This window comes from Megalops cyprinoides, chromosome 23, assembly GCF_013368585.1.
Source record: "Megalops cyprinoides isolate fMegCyp1 chromosome 23, fMegCyp1.pri, whole genome shotgun sequence".
In the NCBI taxonomy this organism is placed as follows: domain Eukaryota; kingdom Metazoa; phylum Chordata; class Actinopteri; order Elopiformes; family Megalopidae; genus Megalops; species Megalops cyprinoides.
Genome location: NC_050605.1, coordinates 16360133 through 16380328, shown reverse-complemented (window position 1 = coordinate 16380328; position 20196 = coordinate 16360133). Strand labels below are relative to the sequence as shown.

General features: G+C 42.7%; 1 protein-coding gene across 2 annotated transcripts in view; it reads left to right on the top strand.

The window, feature by feature from the left end:
- Positions 1 to 720: 720 nt before the first annotated feature.
- chrm2a (cholinergic receptor, muscarinic 2a) overlaps positions 721 to 20196 on the top strand; it is a 75504-nt gene continuing 56028 nt past the window's right edge. Inside the window, exon 1 of one of the 2 annotated variants that reach the window (XM_036517879.1) lies at positions 721 to 875. The gene's annotated coding sequence lies outside the window, so the exon portion shown is untranslated. Of the gene's footprint in view, positions 876 to 4166; positions 4385 to 20196 lie in introns of those variants that run through there. The other variant, XM_036517880.1, reaches the window with a different exon arrangement.

Sequence of the window (20196 nt, the reverse complement as noted above, 5' to 3'; positions counted from 1 at the left end):
CATTCACAGCACGTTCGGTCAAAAGGCAAAAGGTTAAGATCCTTTAAATACCTTGCTTCAAATGTGAGTATTGTACATGATTGACTCGAGAGATTCCCACGACATATGGCTCGACTCTCGCACGCGCAAATTGCGCGTTCGCTCTCCATGGTCCTGAAATCAAACAGGCTGGCTGCTATATACCTCATTACTGCAATTACGGCAAATCAACAGCGACGATTAAACAATAATAATAAGTGTATGTAGGCTTTAAATTTAGGGTAGTATTTGTCGCTGCTCACTGCTTTTAACTCTAAGTAGGCTATGTGTGAATCTCTATTCAGCGACTTCACAGCCAGATGCATACAGCAACCTGTATTTAACGTAAAAACTTTTAAAAATAAAACTTTCAAACCCTCAAAATCTGGTAAAGTGTTGCTTTTACTTTTCTCTGTCAAAACCTCACATGTTCTGGAAATATTCCACAGATGGCTGTACATATGTGTTTATTCGTTCCACTGCCTGAAGTTGACTTCCCTTAATGCATCGCTGAACATCAATGAACTTTATCTGTTGACACGGACACCGCGAATAATGCTCTTTGAGATTCAGCAGAGGTACAACGAATTGCACCCCCCCCTCCCCCCCAACACACACACACACACACACACACACACACACACACACACACGCACGCACGCACGTCTCTCTCTCTCTCTCTCTCCTCACTGCCTTCAGCCAAGGGAGAATGCAACGGGTTCTCCGCCACAGCTTAACGCTACTCCACAAACATGCCCTCAGACGAGCAACTCTGTCGTGAAGCCGGCCAACTGACTGCGTGCTTCCACGGGGCGACAGAGAGTGACCGGAGGTGGAGCGCGGAAGACTGAGAAAAGGTAATTAAACACAAGAAACCTTATAGATAACGATATCTAACGCAAGGCGATATGTGCTGTAATGATGTTACAAAATATGCGCAAAGTGTGTCACCCGTTTCGTAGTTTAAATAGAACATAGTAAAAGTTAAAAGGCAACAGCGACTGAGGATGTACAAAGTATGCTTTCTTCATAAATCATTTTAGCAGCAGGCATAGCTCGACCACGCGTAAGCTGTTTGATTGAAAGTTATGAGCAGTACATTGACAGACACACAAACACATGCAAACAAATATGTTGTCTATGACCCATTCCAACACGTGAAGATATCGCCTGTCTCTGGAACATATCCTATAATTTAATTAAATTAATCGTTTCGATAAGCGGTCGCACTGTTTTAAGCAGGAACATGATGAGCATACGCCATGAATTGGCTGTAAAATATAATGGTAAACAGCTGCGATAAAATACGCTTAGGTATTGAATCCTTTGATTACTGGAATTGATGTTGGTAATTCCAATTTCAGTATAAATAACGGTAGCGTTCTTCAGTACTTTATTATTCTGTGGTCTTATGGTTTCAATGTACACCAAACAAATGAAATAATGTTACAGGCTACTCGAGCAGGCGCATGGGCAGGCTCCTGTAAAAACGATTCTTCTGCATAGAGGGCAATATTATGTGATTTGGAGTGGGGTTTGCCCTGTATCACCTTGCAACTTTTACTTCGTTTAATGTTCGCGATTTCTCTTGATGGAAAGACGGTTATTTGCGCTGAGCAACATTAAAGACACGGGCACTAACCTGAGTGACGGAGGAAGGGGGTTGGATTTATACCCTTCTCATAACTAATCAGTCGAAAGAATACTCGAGAATATAAGCAAGTTTCAAGATCTGTGACCTAAGTGAAATCACCTAAGCTAAGAAAATCACTGCTCCCGCTGTTTTTGTCCACGTTCATTTTATGTGTAGTAGGCTGGATCTAACACATTCCATCGTAACAATTTCTAGTAGAGCGGATTTATAGGTTTTTAAAAATATAAACCTTTTACTCTGACAGTGCTGGTAGCACAGAGTCAATTACATAACTTTTGTATGCCTTCTTGGAGGGTACCTAAGTCCTTTAGCGCCCAGTCATGGGAGTGCACCGTAACTGTCCATATTTTCTGTGTACCTAGAAGGATCCACTTTTGATTCAAAACGATTGCATTTTCTATTTACTGTACTCATCGGTCTTGTGTGATGTGTATACTGCGATGTAAGTTTGAAAGCTTGGTTTAACTAATATAACGATGTTTAGATCCTTAAAGACTGAGACGTCGAAATGCATTCGGTGTGTAAGGAAACGAGATGCGCTATCATCATATGTGAACCATATATGACACATGGAAATGAGTTTTATTTTACCCCTGCTGAAGGTTATGCGTTCTTTTGACAATTCTTTAAACCTCCACTCGGTGGAGCCGCGGCAATTGTAGAAATATGAAGCCCGATGAGTAATTAAAGAGTGATAGTAGCCTGCTGCTTATGTTCCACTACACTCTTTATTTAAAGGCATATATAAGCTAATATCCCAAAACAACAAATTGTTTCACTTCTGGTAGTAAGTTACTTTGAAATGCTGTGAAACCATCACTAATATAATAACAAGAAGAACATGCAACGAAATCACTTAGAAGAATGTGTCCGTTTTTTACGCCCTCCATGGAAATTGTCTCCAGTGTTCGTTGGTGCGGACTTTACCGCTGGACGCAGCTCCTCGGATAACTCGGTGCACTTACCCCAGTGCGCAAAACAGAGGGATGCGTCCCCATGATAATGAATAATGCAATAGGATAAAATACATACAAGAGATCCACACAGCCTTCTACTCCTAAAAATGATAACATTCCGGAAAATTCGCTCACGAGGACACCTGACTCGTGACTGATTTAATAACTTCTGACTTTGAGTTATGTCAGCACACAGTGTGATGTAACTGGGTTTGTTGTTGTCGAGTTCTTAAACGTGCAGCCGTTTATGGCCCAAATGAAGAATCTTGACTGAGCAGAAAGCGACAAGAAAAGGTCCAGTGTTACAGAACACACATTCATGTATATTTGGCGACAATGTGTGACGCACGCACGCGATTTTCACAGCCCCTTTGTTTACAATTACAATACCTGAGGAGCTGGATTGTTTGTGCAGGGTCACATCGCCTCTCTCAACCTCAGCGCTCCACAGCGCACCCGCGTAAAAAAAGCGCGTGTGCGCGCACGACTTGCGGTCGCCCAGTACGCAGAGGGCGACAGCGGTGTTTCAGACTTCTATAAAAAATGAAGAGGATAGAGCAACAAACAACACTTCTCTAACTGCATTCCGTATGCGTTTAAATTGTGGTTTTACGTCGATGGAAGAACTACATCTGAGACAATAGCGTTCGTGACGCATGAGCCATTTTTGCGCATAGTAGTTGTTACTACTGTATGGGTCTAGTGTTGTCATTATTGTTATCGTAAGTCGTACTGTTATGGAAACCTACATATCGACTTAAAGTATTGCGTTATATTCAGTGTTACAGAGAAAACGTACAGCAATATCTCCAAAATCTCTGCAAGCAGCTATGTATTTCACATATGTTCTGTATTCCAGTCATGCTGCGACTAACTTGTATCGTGCAGTAGGACAACAGACGTGTCCTTCCTACCACATCATACTTACATGATGAAATGTTCCATCAATGACAAGACAGGGTCATGCGTGAGCTGGTTTATGTACTTGTTGCTATTAGAAATAATCCCTTATTCTGTCAAAACAAAGATGAGGCCAATAACATGAGGACAGTTTACATTGCGTAACGCAATTTGAATGCCGCTGGCTGGATATGTTGGAATTGGTTTACGGTCTTGGAAATGTATTTCAGATATCCGTTCTCATGGCTTTTTTCCCCCCAACTCAGTAAAGACAGAGGTTATTGCGCTCCAATGTCATCCAGATCCTTGTTGCAGGACTTGATATTGGGAAAAGCAATCACAGCATGATAAATGATAATGCAGTGCTGTTTTATGGATTTATTTAACAGAAAAAAAGATAAATAACAAGACATTTGGTATGCGGTTTTCCAGGTTCGTAATCACAGGCATCTCTGCAAGTCTTGGTTGCTCAGTACTCTAGCACCAAGGCATTACATTTCTGTGACAGCCTCCCCTCAACTCCGTTTTCCTTCCCCGCGAGGTGCAGAGAGGGGGTGGGGAAGGGAGAGGGGGGTGGGGGGCGGGCTGCTGATTAACTTTCGCAGCTCACAGCTACGGTGTTACAGCCAAGACAGCCACAACTGTGCACCCACACCTCGGGCTCGATGTTGTGGGAAAAGTCTTAAAACCCGCGCCGACGACGTTAAATCGGGCTGTTGAATCCGAGTCTTCTGTGGAGAGAAAAGGATCGAATCACACCTGCTGCCTGTTCCCCGAAAGTATCACCAAGAAATTTATTTTTGCTTCATTGTCAGTGAGGGCCGATAGGATGCGTCTTCGCCCCGTATTCTTCCAGGTAAATGCTTTCTACATCTGCCATTTCTTTCACTGTGGGCTAACTGTGGCGTAAACAGTCTAGGTTTAATGTTATCACAGTAACCAATCATAACCTCAGGGTATATTCGAGGATGGATATCTATGTTGAAACTTGTCTTCACAAACAATTGCAAACATTTTTAATGAGATCTGTCCCTTTGGTGAAGCACTGCAGATTAGATCTGAACTTTAAAATGTGTATAGAAAACATAGAAAGGATATGATATCACCTTCTCTGTAAATTCTCATTTTAAACAACTCTCGATATAAAGGTAATATCGTTTAATTCGTGAAAACGAATCGCAGTCTCGGAAGCTCATGCTGTGGAAGAAATATGTTCCTCAGTGAGCTCACCGCACAGTTTACATAACATTGTTGCATCGAAACGAAACGACCGTTTGCGCGGTTGCTGAAGTGGTGTCAAAGTTGCATAAATAAAAGGTATTGCAGAAAAGCGTGCCGTGTGTGCTCTTATTCTGTGGCTGCGTGATGAATGTTTCCAGGGATTGTGTGCGTAGGACAGATCAGAAATAAAATACAGCTAATTCTATTACCTCAGTTTTTAAAGCTTTAATTCACGGGTCAACTCGGCAGTAACGTGGCATAGATCAGCTGAACGCTCACGAAATCGTTTACCTTTCTGGCCATGTGTCTTGCATGTGTTGCACATGTACCTGTGCCAAATGCACGCATGCTACCTAGTATGCCCCAAAACAAACAATAATATATCAGACTGGCGAGTTTGTCAGTGCGGTCATCGTACTGTACGTAACGTGTTCCAGCTGTTGTTTCGGTTACCCGAAGGCACGGGAGGGGAGAGAACGTAAGACCGTCGCGCGCACAGAGTCGCGCAGTCAATGGAATCGTACGCAGGGGTGAAATCGGGGAACGCGCCTAGAGGAAGGTTGCCTAACGCACTCAAGAGCTCTTTCACCGGAGCTCGGTTGGAGGAACGCGCTTCGCCAAACAGACTGACAAAAATATACTTTGCAATTTCTCTTGCTCATTCACAACCCTGATTTTTTTCTGACCAGAATTGTTATTCATCTATGCATTTTTGTATGCATGTATGTGTGTGTTATTTATGTGTGATAGTTCTATCAGTAAGTAATACAATATTGACAGCACTATGAAAACAATACTGAAAAAAAGGAAATACATGTACATTTGTATTCACTATGCAAAAACAATTGAGTGTACTGGGGAGTTTAATTTTATACTTTGCGAGATCACATTATTAGGATTGAGGGCTTTTCCTGTTTATCTCCGAATCCATTCATTTACTCCTCCTATTCAGCGATGTATTACCACAGCCTAACAGGTTTGCAGGGCCGGTGAGATTTATTGGTTTGTTTTAAATCATTTGTGGATTAAGGCCTTGGATGAGGCTGCATTGATCCAAATCACAAAGAGTTGAGTTAATGGCCGCTCGATAAGTGCTCGGCGGGGGCATAGCATCAGAGCAGCCTGCTTCATTCAAGACCAGAGAGGGCATCCCTGTCTCAGATCGATAGCCCTTCGGCATCCCCTCTGGAACCTGCTGGTGAAAGGCCAGTGACCTGCCGCGTGTGGCAATGAGCCGCCATGTGCTGCTTTTATTGGGCAAACTGCTTTATTACACCTTAATGGGTCATGCGCTCCCTCTTGTCCCTCTTTTATCATCAGCGATGGAGTATACCTGCCTGGTCAGGAAGATTGGAGAACTTCAAATAACAGAAGGAATTTAAAGGACAATCTAAATTATATAACCTTATGCCTTAGTGTATGCGTCATATGTTTAATGTACACAGTTTCTGTGTAGGCTGTGTGTCAAGGGTTGTGTGATGAGGGCTGTTGACTTTGTGCGCCACTGTTATTTTTATTCTGATACTGCATGAGCCCCAGACCAGTAATTAATTAATCAGTCAGTCTATTACTCAATCTTTATTAGATCTTGCATATGTGACTCTAGTGTTGTTCCAGTTTGACAGAAATCCACCCCTACCTTATTTTTTTGGATTCCTCTGGTAATAGGCATTTGGTTAAGGCTTGAAACTGTAGAAGCACACATGGCATTATCCTTGGATGTCTAGGTGAATGGTCTATATAGTCATGTGGGAGATATGAAGTGCTCAGTGGATCTATAATGGCACAGGATATTTTTCAATCAGTGGTAATATGCACCTTTGTTGGCGCCATCCTGATTGGAGTGAGTGCCTGGAATGACATTTTGGTGACATCACTGGGTCCATATATATGACAAGGTGAGGGAGTGAGGCAGAGCTGGAGCATTTTAATTCCGGTCATGCCAGCATCTGGAATCAGATATTTATCATCAGTGTGTGACCTTACCACAGCTCTGTGTACATCATTACTAACTGCTTTTATCAGAGTTGTCTACATGACCGTGGAAAGGGCTGGACAAGTGGCTAATGCATTGGCTCACTGTATGTATGGCTATTGGTTGTGATGTTTTGCAATTGTTTTGTAAAGGCTATAAATATCTTGCTAGTAGCTAAAACCCCACTGGCTTAGAATGTTTGTTGAATGCTAGCTAGATAGTCCTCTTTATAACAAGTGGGCAAAACAACATCACTAGAAGAGGTCTTATTTCTCCTATCCCAGAAGTCATTGCAAACTGAAATCTAATATTTTTTTTAAATCTATGACAGATGAAGTATATGGTAAAGTAGCTAGCTAGCGTAGAAAGTGTAGCAATGCCAAAACATCCATTCACAAGTCTATGTGCTGTAACAAAATAGCATTTTTGAATGTAATTATCAGTAGATTTGGACTCATGAATGGACTCTGCCATTGTTTTGCTTGCCAATGAGGTTTCCTTCATTCACCACAATACAGAATGGGACATCCGTCAACATGGTGACTTTCCTATTTCCATCTCCAAAGACAAGGGAATACTACTGAGTGAAGTAAATGTGGAATTACCTGTTAATAGACTGCAGGGAGCAGTCAATTGCCAGCAGTATGGTGTAGTGGTAAGGAGCAGGGCTCGTAACTGAAAGGTTTGATTCCCCGCTGGGCCACTGCTGTTGTACCCTTGGGCAAAGTACTCAACCCACAACCGCCTCAGTAAATAGTCAGCTCTATAAATGGATATCATGTTGCTCTGGATAAGAGCGTCTGCTAAATGACAACAGTGCAATGTAATGTAATTGGAGCTTTCTGAGATACTGTAGTTTTACTGGCTTGTGAGCTGTATCCACTGAGCTGATGGAACGAGAGAACTTGCTCCCAGGCATGAGGGTCCTGTGGAATGGAATGGCAGGTGAGAATGATGGGAACATGTGAACAAGCAATAAGCCAGTAGCAACAAAACCTTGAGCATAGCTCTGATTCATTCACGCATCCCCTCCAGAACGCATTGTTTAAGTGATTGTTCTCACCCTGATGTAAAAGCCACTGTTTGCTTCTCATCGCTTCAAATGTTACTACAGTCCAGCGTTTTTTTTTTTTTTATTCCAAGTTAAATTTAGCAGGTTTGGTGCCTGGCTCAGGAGCCATAAGCTCCTCGGTGTGTCGCTTGGCTGTGCGCGTCAGTGGAGTTGTGAGCTGGCACCAGTTGAAAGGAAATGCCTAATTACCACACTTTCAGCCACAGCAGGTTCCCTACATTTGTGGTGAGGCGTCAGCCTAATCTTTTTCTTTTCAGTCCTTACTAACTTCTTTTATTCTTATGTAATTAAAATGTATTCCCCCCTTTGCATGTAAGAGAAACAAGGGATTTTAGTTTTTTTTAAAGAAATGCTCCATTTCAAGTACAAAAAAAAAAGAAGAAGGAGAATGCGTGGTAGTACCTCTCATGTCCCCAGTGTTTGCGAAGCTGGGGACATTAAGTCTGAGATACCATGCTTACTTTGTTCCTGTGGCAATACTTGGATACTCTCACAAAAAAAGATTACATACACAAGAGTGTTTAGAAGCACATAGGACTACAAATTACCAGTTAATTTTACAAAGTTTCTTTATTGAAATTATATGCTAATTGTACAGCACTGAGCATGACTTTTCATGTAGTTGGCTGACTGGAATCACCATGTACGCTAAGTATACAACAGTCCTGTAACACCAGCTAGCTAACTGTTCCAGATATTATTTAAACAGAGGGATAGGCAATGACTGGCAATCATAATCTTGTTTTGAGAGCAAATAAAGCTTTTATCTATTGTGGAGCCAGATCACATTTGTCATGGAATAGACATCCCTACCACCTATTGGTTAAATGGGATAGTGCAATGTAAATTAGGGTGCAAAGTTTGGAAAAGAAGAACCTAGAACATATCGTAAGGTCTACCGCAGGCTATAAGTAAAGTAACTTGACTTAGGAATTACTTATGAAGCAGATATTGTATTCCGCTTAGCTTTGTTCAAGAGCTGAAAATGTAATAAGTGGGTTTATGTGTGATACTAAAAATGGAAAAAGACATGGAACCCTATGTGACATGACATGTGGTTTTTTTGACCACCAATACTATCTTGCATTTAGAGTATAACACGGTTTCATCACCTGCAATGCCATTAGAATCTATTACCATTTACAGAGGAGGCACTTTGTTGTGTTGTCCAAGTAAGTTTAAGATGAAATGATAAAGCACAGATGACAGCAGTCATCTTGTCAGGTGGAAATTAATTATTCTGGTATTGATGAAAGACGAGCGATGTTTGCTTTGTGCAGCACTGAAATCATATCAGAGCAATAATGATTAGCCACAGTTTCTGCAAGATTTGATCTTTATCTAAAAGAGAAGGGAGGAAAAGAAAAGAGTAATTGCTTTTAAATCTGAAATAATGCCCTACGAAATGGAAGAGCCATACAGTAAAACAAAGCATTGTTCTCCAAATTGAGTCAGCACACATTTTGTAAATATGTAAATATCTGTACAGTGCGGCTATAATTGGTTAGTGAATTCAAGAACTAATCAAGGCTCAATGTTCAGTGTGAAAAATGCACTTGTGAATAGCATTTTATAATGAACGTGTCCCCAAAATGCAAATGTGATTGAAATAAAAAAATAAGTTATCAAAAAGTCAAAAGCTAACAACATTCATGTATATGCTTCAATGATGCAGAAAAAATCAATAGTCTTCCAAAGATGTATAGTGTAGGGCATTATTGGAAACACATTCAGTGTACACCTGCTTCTCCATTAATTAGGGAAGTAATTACAATGTTGTACAATGTACAACTCAGGTGGAAATTGTAAGTGCAACAACACATGCACTTCCAAATATATTAAGAAAAAAAATGTACAAGTTTTAGCAGGAAAATAATTTTTGGTATTTTGCACAGAACTGGTGTAATTACGGTGACAAGCAGTGGGTGCACAAGCAGGGCATGCAAGAACAGGCCAAACAAGAGATTGTGCTCTCATTCCTCTCATCTCAATATGCTAATTTGTTCTGCTAAGTATTAACTAACATAATAAGTAGCAGGCTTAATAATGCGATATTCAAATAAGTTATTTTCTGCTTCTAGCCTTTACAGTTTTTTCCCAGGTATCACAACATGGATTTCCATTTTTCATTATTTCTTTCACGTAGTTCTCTGTCTGACTGCTTTTGCTGCATCTTTACTTCTCAGAACTTCTGCTACTGCTGTTATTACTTCTTCTTGTTCAAATTTTCCTGTGGCTGGTTTTGCATTATGTACTTTATATTCGTTCCAGAGAGTTTGGGCTATAGGAACCTGTCTCTCTCTTTTTGTCACACTGTGTGTTGTGTTCTCCCCTCTTTTTTTGTCCTGTCTGAGCTGCCGGGGCATCAAAGGGATGTGATTGTCTAAAGTGGACAAGTGCAGAAACATCACTCCGCCTTAAATGTGTATAAAAGCGTTTGCTCTGGGTTACCCTGGGTTACCCTCCGTATGCTAAGAGATAAGACGCACTTCTCAGAGAAAGACAGTGACCCGTCATCATCATTACTGACAGTACTGGGAGAAGTAGAAGTTGTAATTATTTATTTACTTTTATTTATTTAATTTTATGCCAGGGGAAATATCATGAGAATAGTTTTCATAATCATGAAAATATTTAAGGTATTAGTAAAAATGGCAGTAATAGTGGTAGTAGTACTTGTAGTGGTGGTAGCAGTACATGACATTATTTCCTCAGCATGAAGCACTACATAAAATGTAATGGAGTTGTAACTGTAATAGTGGTAATGCTGGGAATACTAGTTACAGTAATATTACCTGTAGCAGTAGTGATAGTCATGGTAATAGCTGTTCTAACAGGACAGAAGTGGCAGCCAAGGCAGTAGAGGTAGTTGTATTTGTAAGTGTTACACTGTGCTTGGAGTATTGGTATTACTACTGCTATACCTAGTACTACTACTGCTAATACAGCTATTACAACTGCTACTGGTATTGTTACTACAACTAGTATCACCAGCTTGGTTGCAGTACTGTAGTCATAAGTGTTCTGGTATTATTGCGGTTTTTGTAATACCGCTGCTGCAGTGTTACTATGCTGTTGTCACTGTCATTATTACAGAACGTGTCAGTCTGGCTCTTTGTCTTCTTCCTGTTCTTAGTCTGTGCTCAGAAAGCCCCAGGTGTTTGTGAGTCCTGCCGCTCATCCAGGAATAATGCCTACTGCCATTCCTGGCTGTTAATTACAGTAAGCCTCCTCGCTGCATAAATCCCGCTCTCCAGCTCCCAGCTCCTCTGCCTTTATTGGTGCCGTGATGAAACGGCCGTCAGCCCCTCTCTCTCCCTCCCCGCAGTCTGAGATGCCCCGCAGTCTGAGAGGCGAGCTGTGACATCACGCAGCTTCGGCTGCTGCAGTCCCCCAACGTGCGGGATTTTGGAAAGCAGATGTGGGCTTCTGCACCCTGACCCCCCTGTGCCCGCACAGGCGGCTTTCCAGAGGGGAACGGAGGAGGGGAGAACGAGAGGCTGCCGTTTATGAGCGTATTTTGGCTGCGGTTTTGCGCTGCTGGGACGCGCGGCGAAAGGACCCCACCTCTTCTCTCTGGCCTCACTACACAGACAGAGGATCCACTTTCAATTTGGCGGTGCTGGCGCTGTTTATGTGGGTGTGCGTCACTTCATCTATGTTTGATAAGTGAACAACAATGAACAATTAGCCCACAGGATGAGGTACCACAAGATGAATACATTAATAAAACATTGAAGAAAAGTGTTTCAGAATAGCACTGGTGAGGTTTTTTTTTTTTTTTTTTTTTTTACATTTTTTATCTGCTGACAGAGCTGTCAGGCTCCAGCCTAACTCATTCAGAGACACTAACAGGGCCTCTGAGACTGTCTACGAGTGTCTGTGTGAACTCAGATAGACAGCAGAACTCACAGGAGACACACATGCGTGCACACGCACACACACACTCATTCACATACCCATATATACCCACACCCATATATTATATATATATATATATATATATATATATATATATATATATATATATATATATATATATATATATATATATATATCCTAGTCTCCCACCCTCAGTCCTTCGACATTAATTCATCATTTTGTGACTCCTTTCTCCCACTTTCTATGTTTCCTCCACTCTAGAATCTAGGTCTCTCTCTCATACTCTTCTCACTCCATCACCCTTCTCCAGACTTTCCCCTCTCAGTTTAACATGGTCCTTGCAGCAGGACAGTCTCTTCGGAGATCTGAGAGAAAACAACCCAGACCTGTCAAGAGAAGCACCCTGTGTGCATGTGCGGTTGTGTTGATGCACATGTTGATGTGCATTGAGGCATGTATATGTGCCCTGTGACATCTGAGCTGCTGTCAATATATTGGGTTTAAAAACCTTTATTATAAGTGGCTTTTTACTCTGCCCTCCCTTCATGGAGAACCTTAGGATTTTTAAGCATCGATCAACCCACACCCAGTCAGGACATGATACGACAAATCTGCACACCAGCAGATTCCACATTACATTTACATTTATTAATTTGGCAGAAGCCTTTATCCAAAGCGATTTACAGGTGAGGCAGAGTACAACACAAGTAAAAAGCCATATGAGGAGTCAACAATATTAGAAGCGCTGCATGACCAAGCTTCGATAGTTGGCCAGGCAAGGTACAAGCTAGCTGGTGGAGATACATTAGAAGACACTTTTTGGAAAGTTGAGGTACTGCAGGATGTATCTAAAAAATGTCTGTGTTCACCAACGCCAAAATTGAGTTTTGAAGCACAGTCGCCACTTAAGCCGTTCGTTACACAACACATTATTTTCCATAACTGTGCTCTTGTGTAGTAGGAGGGGTGGTTGTGGTGGTGATCAGCTGTGTGAAAGTGTGCGCAAAGCAGTGGTTTAGTTATTGTGTTTGAAAAGGGTGAATAGCTTCCCCTAAATGTTATTCCAAAAGCTTGTTGCCTGTGTATTTATGTTGGTGCTGGCACGCCCTTGTGTCTGTTGCTATATCTCTCCCCCTTATTCCATATGCAGTTCAGCTAAGCCCCAGCTGCTTAGAATGGCCATTTGAAAGCCTCGGTAGACTTACAAGGTCATTTTGACAATTTAATTTCGATTGCATTGCTAAAAAGCTTAAATTCTTGATTACTAATCCTATTCCATTAATCCAGTATAATTCTGCTCCACACCCCTTGCCATCCCCTATACCACCAATAGATCCCACCCTCTACTGCCTGCAAACCCACTATTCCCACTTCTGAGCCCTTTGCCGCATTGTGAATTGAAAATCTCCATCACCAACTATGAAATCATTACCGATTTCACCATTTATTCATGTTCGGATTGACAGCAGGCCAGCCATCTTGGCTCTTAACAAATCAGCCCCGACTCTGGCTAATTGTCATGCTCTGAGGCTTGAATTTTCTGGGGGTTTTTTAAATTATTTGTTTTCTGCAGACAAAGTTCCCTTGCAGAAATGCCTCTGGTGCTTAAAATGGCGGGCATGATTATTTCTTCAGCAAATACAGGGCATGAGCTCCAAAGAGCATCTTCACACAGACTGAAGAAAAGCAGTTGTTCCTCGTTGTGTTGCTGGTGTCACAAGGATGCCTTCTGAAAAGAGACAGATGTAAGCTGGAGCGAGAAGACACTTGTGCTGGTTTCACGGCTAAGTGCAGCTCCTCAACCTGGTGAATTCAGGGGTGGATCAATAACATTGTATTGTCTGTATTGTAATGGCGATGGTGCTGTGAAGGCAGCTGTTGTTATATCTGCCAAGCTGAGATTAGTGTTGGGTTTGTCTACAGTAAAAAAAAAAAAAAAAAAAACAGTGCTGGCTACAGCTAATGCCAGCTGGGTGTTGAGGTTGGATGTAAGTTTACAGTTTACATGTAGCGATGCAAAAGTGAGGTTTCATGTGCTTTGTAACAGGTGAAGCCCAATGAAAAGATTTTATTCTCCTCAGCAAAACACTGTGATCTGTTCAACTTTCTTCCTCAGTTTTCTCTGTTTCTTTTTCTTTGTTACGTGTAGATGTGAGAACAGTGACATAAATGACCCTCATCTGAATACCAGTGTAAATTCCCATTATCGAGGGGAGTCGTGTATTGTAGGTATGCTAACTGCTCATGAAAAGGTCTTGTTTGTTTTGGTTTCGTTCACATCACGGATCACTGCAGTTTTATTTTCATGTATTCGGCATGCTTTGCTTGCCACTGCACTTGCGCTTTCCATGACAAAATAGATTTTGAACCATTTTGAACAGCCTTCCCGGCAGAGAGATGTGAGAGTCCGGAGGGATTTGCAGTGTTTGTTAGATGGCATTTTCAAAGAGTCCGTTGAGGGTTTTTATTTCTCCAAGAGAGTAAATGGGCTGTCTTGCTCAAGGGTGTCTAGCAGACAGAGAGAGGCAGACCGCTGGAGCTCATACACATTACAGCCGGACATTTTCGGCCAAGTCGGAGCAGGACAAGAGAGAGGGACAGGGTATACAAGATCCACGCTACAGGGTGACGTTGAGGGGAGTCCGCAGAAAGCCTACTCCAGGAACCCAAGGGGCATAGTTTAGTGGCGATTCTTGACATTTAGGAAAGGTTCAATTGTGTAAGAAGTTGACTCAAAAATCTTTACGGTGAATGACTTGACATTTATATGAAGAGCCTCGCTGAGAGGCCAGCTACCCTGCTGTCGGCGTGAATGTATGACTATATATCCTCTTCACCCTGTTTTTTTAACCAACTTTCTACCACCATGGGTGTTTTGCTCTTTTGGTCTGCATTGTATTTACAGTATTTATTGTTTGCGTTTGCCGGCTGTCTCAGCCTATGGGCTTTTTCATGGAGCAGATATGTGAGCTGGCAGAGACAGTGGAAGTTTAGAATGTTTTGGTTGAAACACTAACAATGGCTTTGGGAGGGTTTATGGCATCAAGTTTGACCCCATTCCCCACCCCTGTCCCAAAGACGGAACACACTGTGCCCCACCGACCAGCAGAATATCAAGTGAGATACTTTAGGACGGAGGGAACGAAAGATGCAAGCAAGCCTAAAACAGATCAATGGAGACAAAATTCCTAAGGGCTCTGCAAAAAAAAAAAAAAAACATCCTCTCAAATTCAAAATTTAAGTATGTTTGCTGTTTACCATCCAGAAGCTTAAAAATTTTTTCTGCACATTGCCATGGAGCATTGAGAAAGCAGTTTAACAGAGCAGAGAAAGATTTTTGCAAAGGATTGTATTATGTATATTAAATTAGTCTAAGCGCCGAACATCCTCTGCTCAGTGAATCCCAATGCAAAACAGGTTTTCAATTGGAAGATAAAAGGCCAAGAATGAATTCAAACCTTCACCGACCCGCTGATCACTAATTACAAAGCCACAGATTGGCGGGAGCCCGGACCATAATGGGGCCCTTTGATGAGCAGCTCTGTGGTAAATGAGCATGCAGGAGCTAACGATTACCTTTCGCTTTTTTTCACCTGAGGTTGAAAGGAACGAGCCCGGGTCCGATGCAAGGTCAACCCATTCGACCACTTCCCCTTCCACCCCCACCCCGCCATCAACCTCCCCCTCGGTAACCCCTTCTACCTCAGCCCCCACCCCTTACCTTTAAAGAGAGCGCAATCAATACACCACAACAGAACACAATCAATGTCCTCGCACCTTGGCATGTAATAATGGCTCTTCTAGAGCACGGGTTTGACATCTCTTCTCCATCCATTTCCTTTTCTCTCCCTGTCCACCCTCTTTGCCTTTTCCTTTCTCTCTCTTGTCTGTCTGGGCCCTCCCTCTCCTTAGCCTATCTAAGCCAGAAGGCTTCCGTTTCAAGTGTTTGATGTACCTGTGTGTATGTGTGTGTGTGTGTGTGTGTGTGTGTGTGTGTGTGTGTGTGTGTGTATGTGTGTATGTGTGTGTGTGTGTATGTGTGTGTGTGTGTGTGTGTGTGTGTGTGTGTGTGTGTGTGTGTGTGTGTGTGTGTGTGTGTGTGTGTGTGTGTGTGACACAGAGCAAGCCCTTCAGTAATGTATGTTCTCCATGGTCTAGGTTCTGACCTACAAAAGGTTGTTGCATATCCATTCCTTTTTTTACTCTGAGTGTACTCTGGGTACCTTCACTCTAATCAGAGACTAACAAGCAGAGATTCAGAAGTCAGCACTCTGAGGTTTCTGTACTAACTCTTCTGTGCTCAGCAAGCAAGTCCACTCTCTTGAATCCCCACCTCCCTCGTTAAAAAGTTTCTGCTCTTTTTCCCCAATAAAATCCTGTTGCATGTTCCACTGTCTCCTCTCATGCACAGACTCAGCCAGGGCTGCGAAGGGAACCTGTTGCCAAATAATCCCTATGCTTCCTCTGTAAATATCTCACTGTCCTTGAGCACACAACAGCCTGCTCCTGTAATGAAAACAATTGAGAATTCAATGAGCAACCTGTGCACTCAAGCACCTGGAACGTTCTGCTGCAAGTAGTGCAATAGCCTATATATTTGCATGTATGTGTGTGTGTGTTTGTGCGTGTCTGTGTGCACCTGTGTGTGCATGTGTGCCATTCCTGTGTATTTGTATGTGTACATGTATGCATGTGTGCAGTGCATTCAGACAGTATTAGGTTAATATTCCAGTCTTGCTGGATGCTATAGCGGAGCCTGCTGTTGACTGGTTGGTGTGGGATTCGGTCCCACTGACTCACTCTGCCTCTGAGCGCAGTGCGAGCGTTCTCATGATAATTATTTCTATGGAAAATAAATTCTCCAATCCAGTCAGTGACTCACCGTGGCCCCACGTATCACCAGCTCTGAAGGTGCGAGGAAGCTTCCACATTCGAAAATATGCATGTTCTGCTCCCACAGAAGGGTACCACAGAGTGGTACAGTAGGGAGAATTTGTCCCATTCCCTCTTTAGGACTTGGCAGAGGCAGAAAATTCTGCAAGATGTTTTGAGATTTATCCGCCCAGATTGCAGTGCTTCTCTTTTATGACCAATTACCCCTGCATGTAGCTGCAAAATTGGCAACTGATATTTTTTATGCTTCAAAATTTTATGTGAACAACACACAAAATGTTGTACTAATCTGAGGAGATTAGTGACAATTTGTACCTTAAATTCCATCCATGAACACAAAATGTGAACAGATAGACACCTTCACAATCTATGTTAAAAAGCACCTGTGTCACCTTCACAAATCAAAATCCATCCTCAGCCGGTGGAGTGAAAACAGAGGTGTCAGTTCTTCTGTTCAAGATATGTCACGCGTCATCTTCATGCACTGTAAAACCCATCATCTTGATACATGCTCAGTACATATAACCAACCCCTTTTCCTTGGGATTCATTTTTCAGTATTCTGTTATTAAATTATTCCAACAAACTTTAAAAAGATAAATTAATTCTCTGATTGATGCAGCTATGAATGTAAGATAAGAATAGCAGGGTGAGCTGGTGATATTTTTTTCAGAGGAAAAAAACCCTTAATGCACTTAACCTAAATGCAAAATCTAATTGAGCTTATGGTAATTATAGGCCAAAACAGAATCCCATAACTAGTGGACAAAGAAAATTGATTTTAAAAGCTTTCAAAGCTTTTTTCCTCCCCATTTTCTTGAACGGTTTAGTTTTAATTATGCAGCACTTTACTAAGGCTGAGTGTTAACTTCAGCATAATGGCTTATTATAGACAAAAGAAACACTGGAATGAGAGTCCTCCCTTCTGAATTCCATCTGCTCTTACGGGAATTCTTAAATCGGTATTTTAAAACTACATGGTAAAAACATGAGAAGGGCTTTCTGCACGGCCCCCTTGATGGTGCAGTGTAACCCCCGGAGAGAAGTGACATGATGGCTCAGACAGCTTGGAATTGCCTCACGTTTCCTCCATTTCCCTCCCTCCCAGAACGGAAAGACCGCATTTAATCATGGTGACATGACTGTTATGGCTGGCCATACAACATGATTGCTGTCATTTTGCTTTTAGTAAGATCAGTATTATGTTGATTGTGACGGTCCTTTCCCATTTTCCGAGCGGAAAGCAATGCGGTGTTCCATCTTTTTAAAGTGTCTCTGATTTTTGTTTTTTTACTGAAAGGTGTCATAATGATATAAACCTACCACTGCTTTCTTGAGTATATAAAGACCACACAGTCTTTCTTCCTATTAGAAGGTGTCAGGCTTGTAGTAGTAACCCACAGAGAGTGATATTCATATTCATATTTAAGGAATAATTGCTGCAAATTACCCTGCTGATTTCCTTATTTCTGAAAGAATCCCCAGAGAACACACAGCTCATTATCTATCATCTCCTGATTTATTTGTTTACTTGTTTATCTGTCTACCTGCAAGCCATCCTCTGTCATTCTCTCTCTCCCTCTCTCTTCCTCTCTTTTCCTCTCTCCATCTCTGTCTCTCGGCTTGTTCCTGCTTCCTCCCACCTTACCCGCTCAGTCTCTCCGTAACGCAGTAATGGGCTTTCCCCATGCTGTTTTTGCTAATAACGGAGACTCGGCTCCAGAAAGCTGATGTTAATTTGGGCTCTGGGATCACAGTCTTTCCCCCTCAGGCTCGGGTCGGTTATAAATGAGCGGACTGCCTGGTGCTGGCATTTACAATAACACCTGATATAGATTTTGTCCCCAGACAGAGGAATGGAATGGACTACGCTGCTTGGGCTTGGAGGAGGGGGGGAGGTGGTAATGGTGGGTGGGGTATCTGATGGTCATGGTGTTAGAGAGGCTTTTATGTGCATGAGAATATGCGTCTGACTCAGCGGAGGGGGCGAAGGGAGTGTGGATAACTGAGCATAATGACGTAAAACCACAGAGTTGTCAAAGCAGAGAGGACTGGCGGCTCGCGGGGACTTTCCGAGAAAGACGGGACAGTCTTTTAATAAACAGGAGAGAGGGTCCCGCGCTCCCTCTAGGATTGGTTCATCCGTCTTGTTGTCAGACACTTTGACAAGCAGTCCGCCTGCTTCCGCTCCACCACTCTGACCTCTCTTAACCTCCCTGGCCCTGTCTGACAGACTGGAGAGGGCTGTGTCCTCAGAGGAGGCAGTGTGGGCGTGCGTGTGTGTGCGTGCGTGTGTGAGAGAGAGACAGAGAAAGAGAGAGAGTCTGAGTGTGTCGGCGTATATGTGTATGCATACCTGTGTGTAGTTGTGTGTGCGCATATGTACATGTGCACGCGTGTGTGTTGTTGTGTGTGTGTGCATGTAAATGTGTGTATGTGTGTATGTATGTGTGTGTGTGTGTGTGTGGTTGTGTGTGGTTGTGTGTGTGTGTGTGTGTGTGTGTATGTATATGTGTATGTATTAATATCAGGGAGAGTTAATGGCAGAGACAGTCACTGGCATGTGCAGAAGAGTAGATGTTTCTCTGTCTTTCTCAGGCTCCATCATGGATGCCTCTGGTAACCCCTCCGACATATCTCTGCATCACTAAAATCACAAGCAAAATCCCCCACCACTCTTCCATCCCCCTGCCCCGCCCTGCCCTGCCCTGCCCTGCCCCGCCCCATTTTAGCAATATTCACCCCTGTGGTCACATGTACGAGCACCTCAGAGGCACCAGGCTGTTTTGAGAGCTGACTGCTGTGTAAAGCAGGGACAGGTTGGTCCGTGCGCTTCCACTCTAACAGGCAGGAACACCGAATCCGTCATACGTCACGCAGAGATCATCCCCATCCGCTCCCTTTGAAGTGATGGTCTGGATTTGGCGAGGCGAGACGGCTTCATCCTGGCAATTTCCTCCGAGGTTGCAGCTGGCGGGACGAGACCTCATAATTACCAACGGAAACCGTCAGACTCATTAGGCAGGACAGCTCAGTTCCATTCTAATTGAGCTAGAAATCTCCAATCAAGAAAATGAGGAAATCGCACAGTCCGTCACTCTGCCTTTCTATAACTCCGAATAAGCAAACACACTGATAAAGCACCGTTTCAGCAAAACACTGCCTGGCCTCATCAGGGCTGATGTCTTGACAGACGAGACTACTTTTTAAATCACCGGGGCGACAGCCAAACAATCTAATCACACAGTCCCAGAGTGCAGCTGAGAAGAGGTTGTGCTGACATCGGGAGTCAAACGCTGTTCAAAATGTTTGATAATTGTGCAAAATAAGCAAAGCATTCTTTTTTAGTATTTCATTTCTTTTACTTAAATCTGCAGGATTTCCGTTCCAATGACTCCCAGGGCTTTGAATTGCACATAAGTCCCCCCTCTTTTTTCAGGATCTCTGAAATTTACAGTCTTCCTCCCCGAGCCGGTATGAATTATGTATTATTCAATCTGTCTCTCTCGCCAAACCAAGGCACTCCTTTAATCCACTCCGATTCCAGCCTCTCTTTACATCCTACTGCAGAAAAAAATAAAAAAAATAAAAACTGCAGCGACGACACTTTCACTAACTGACTTTCC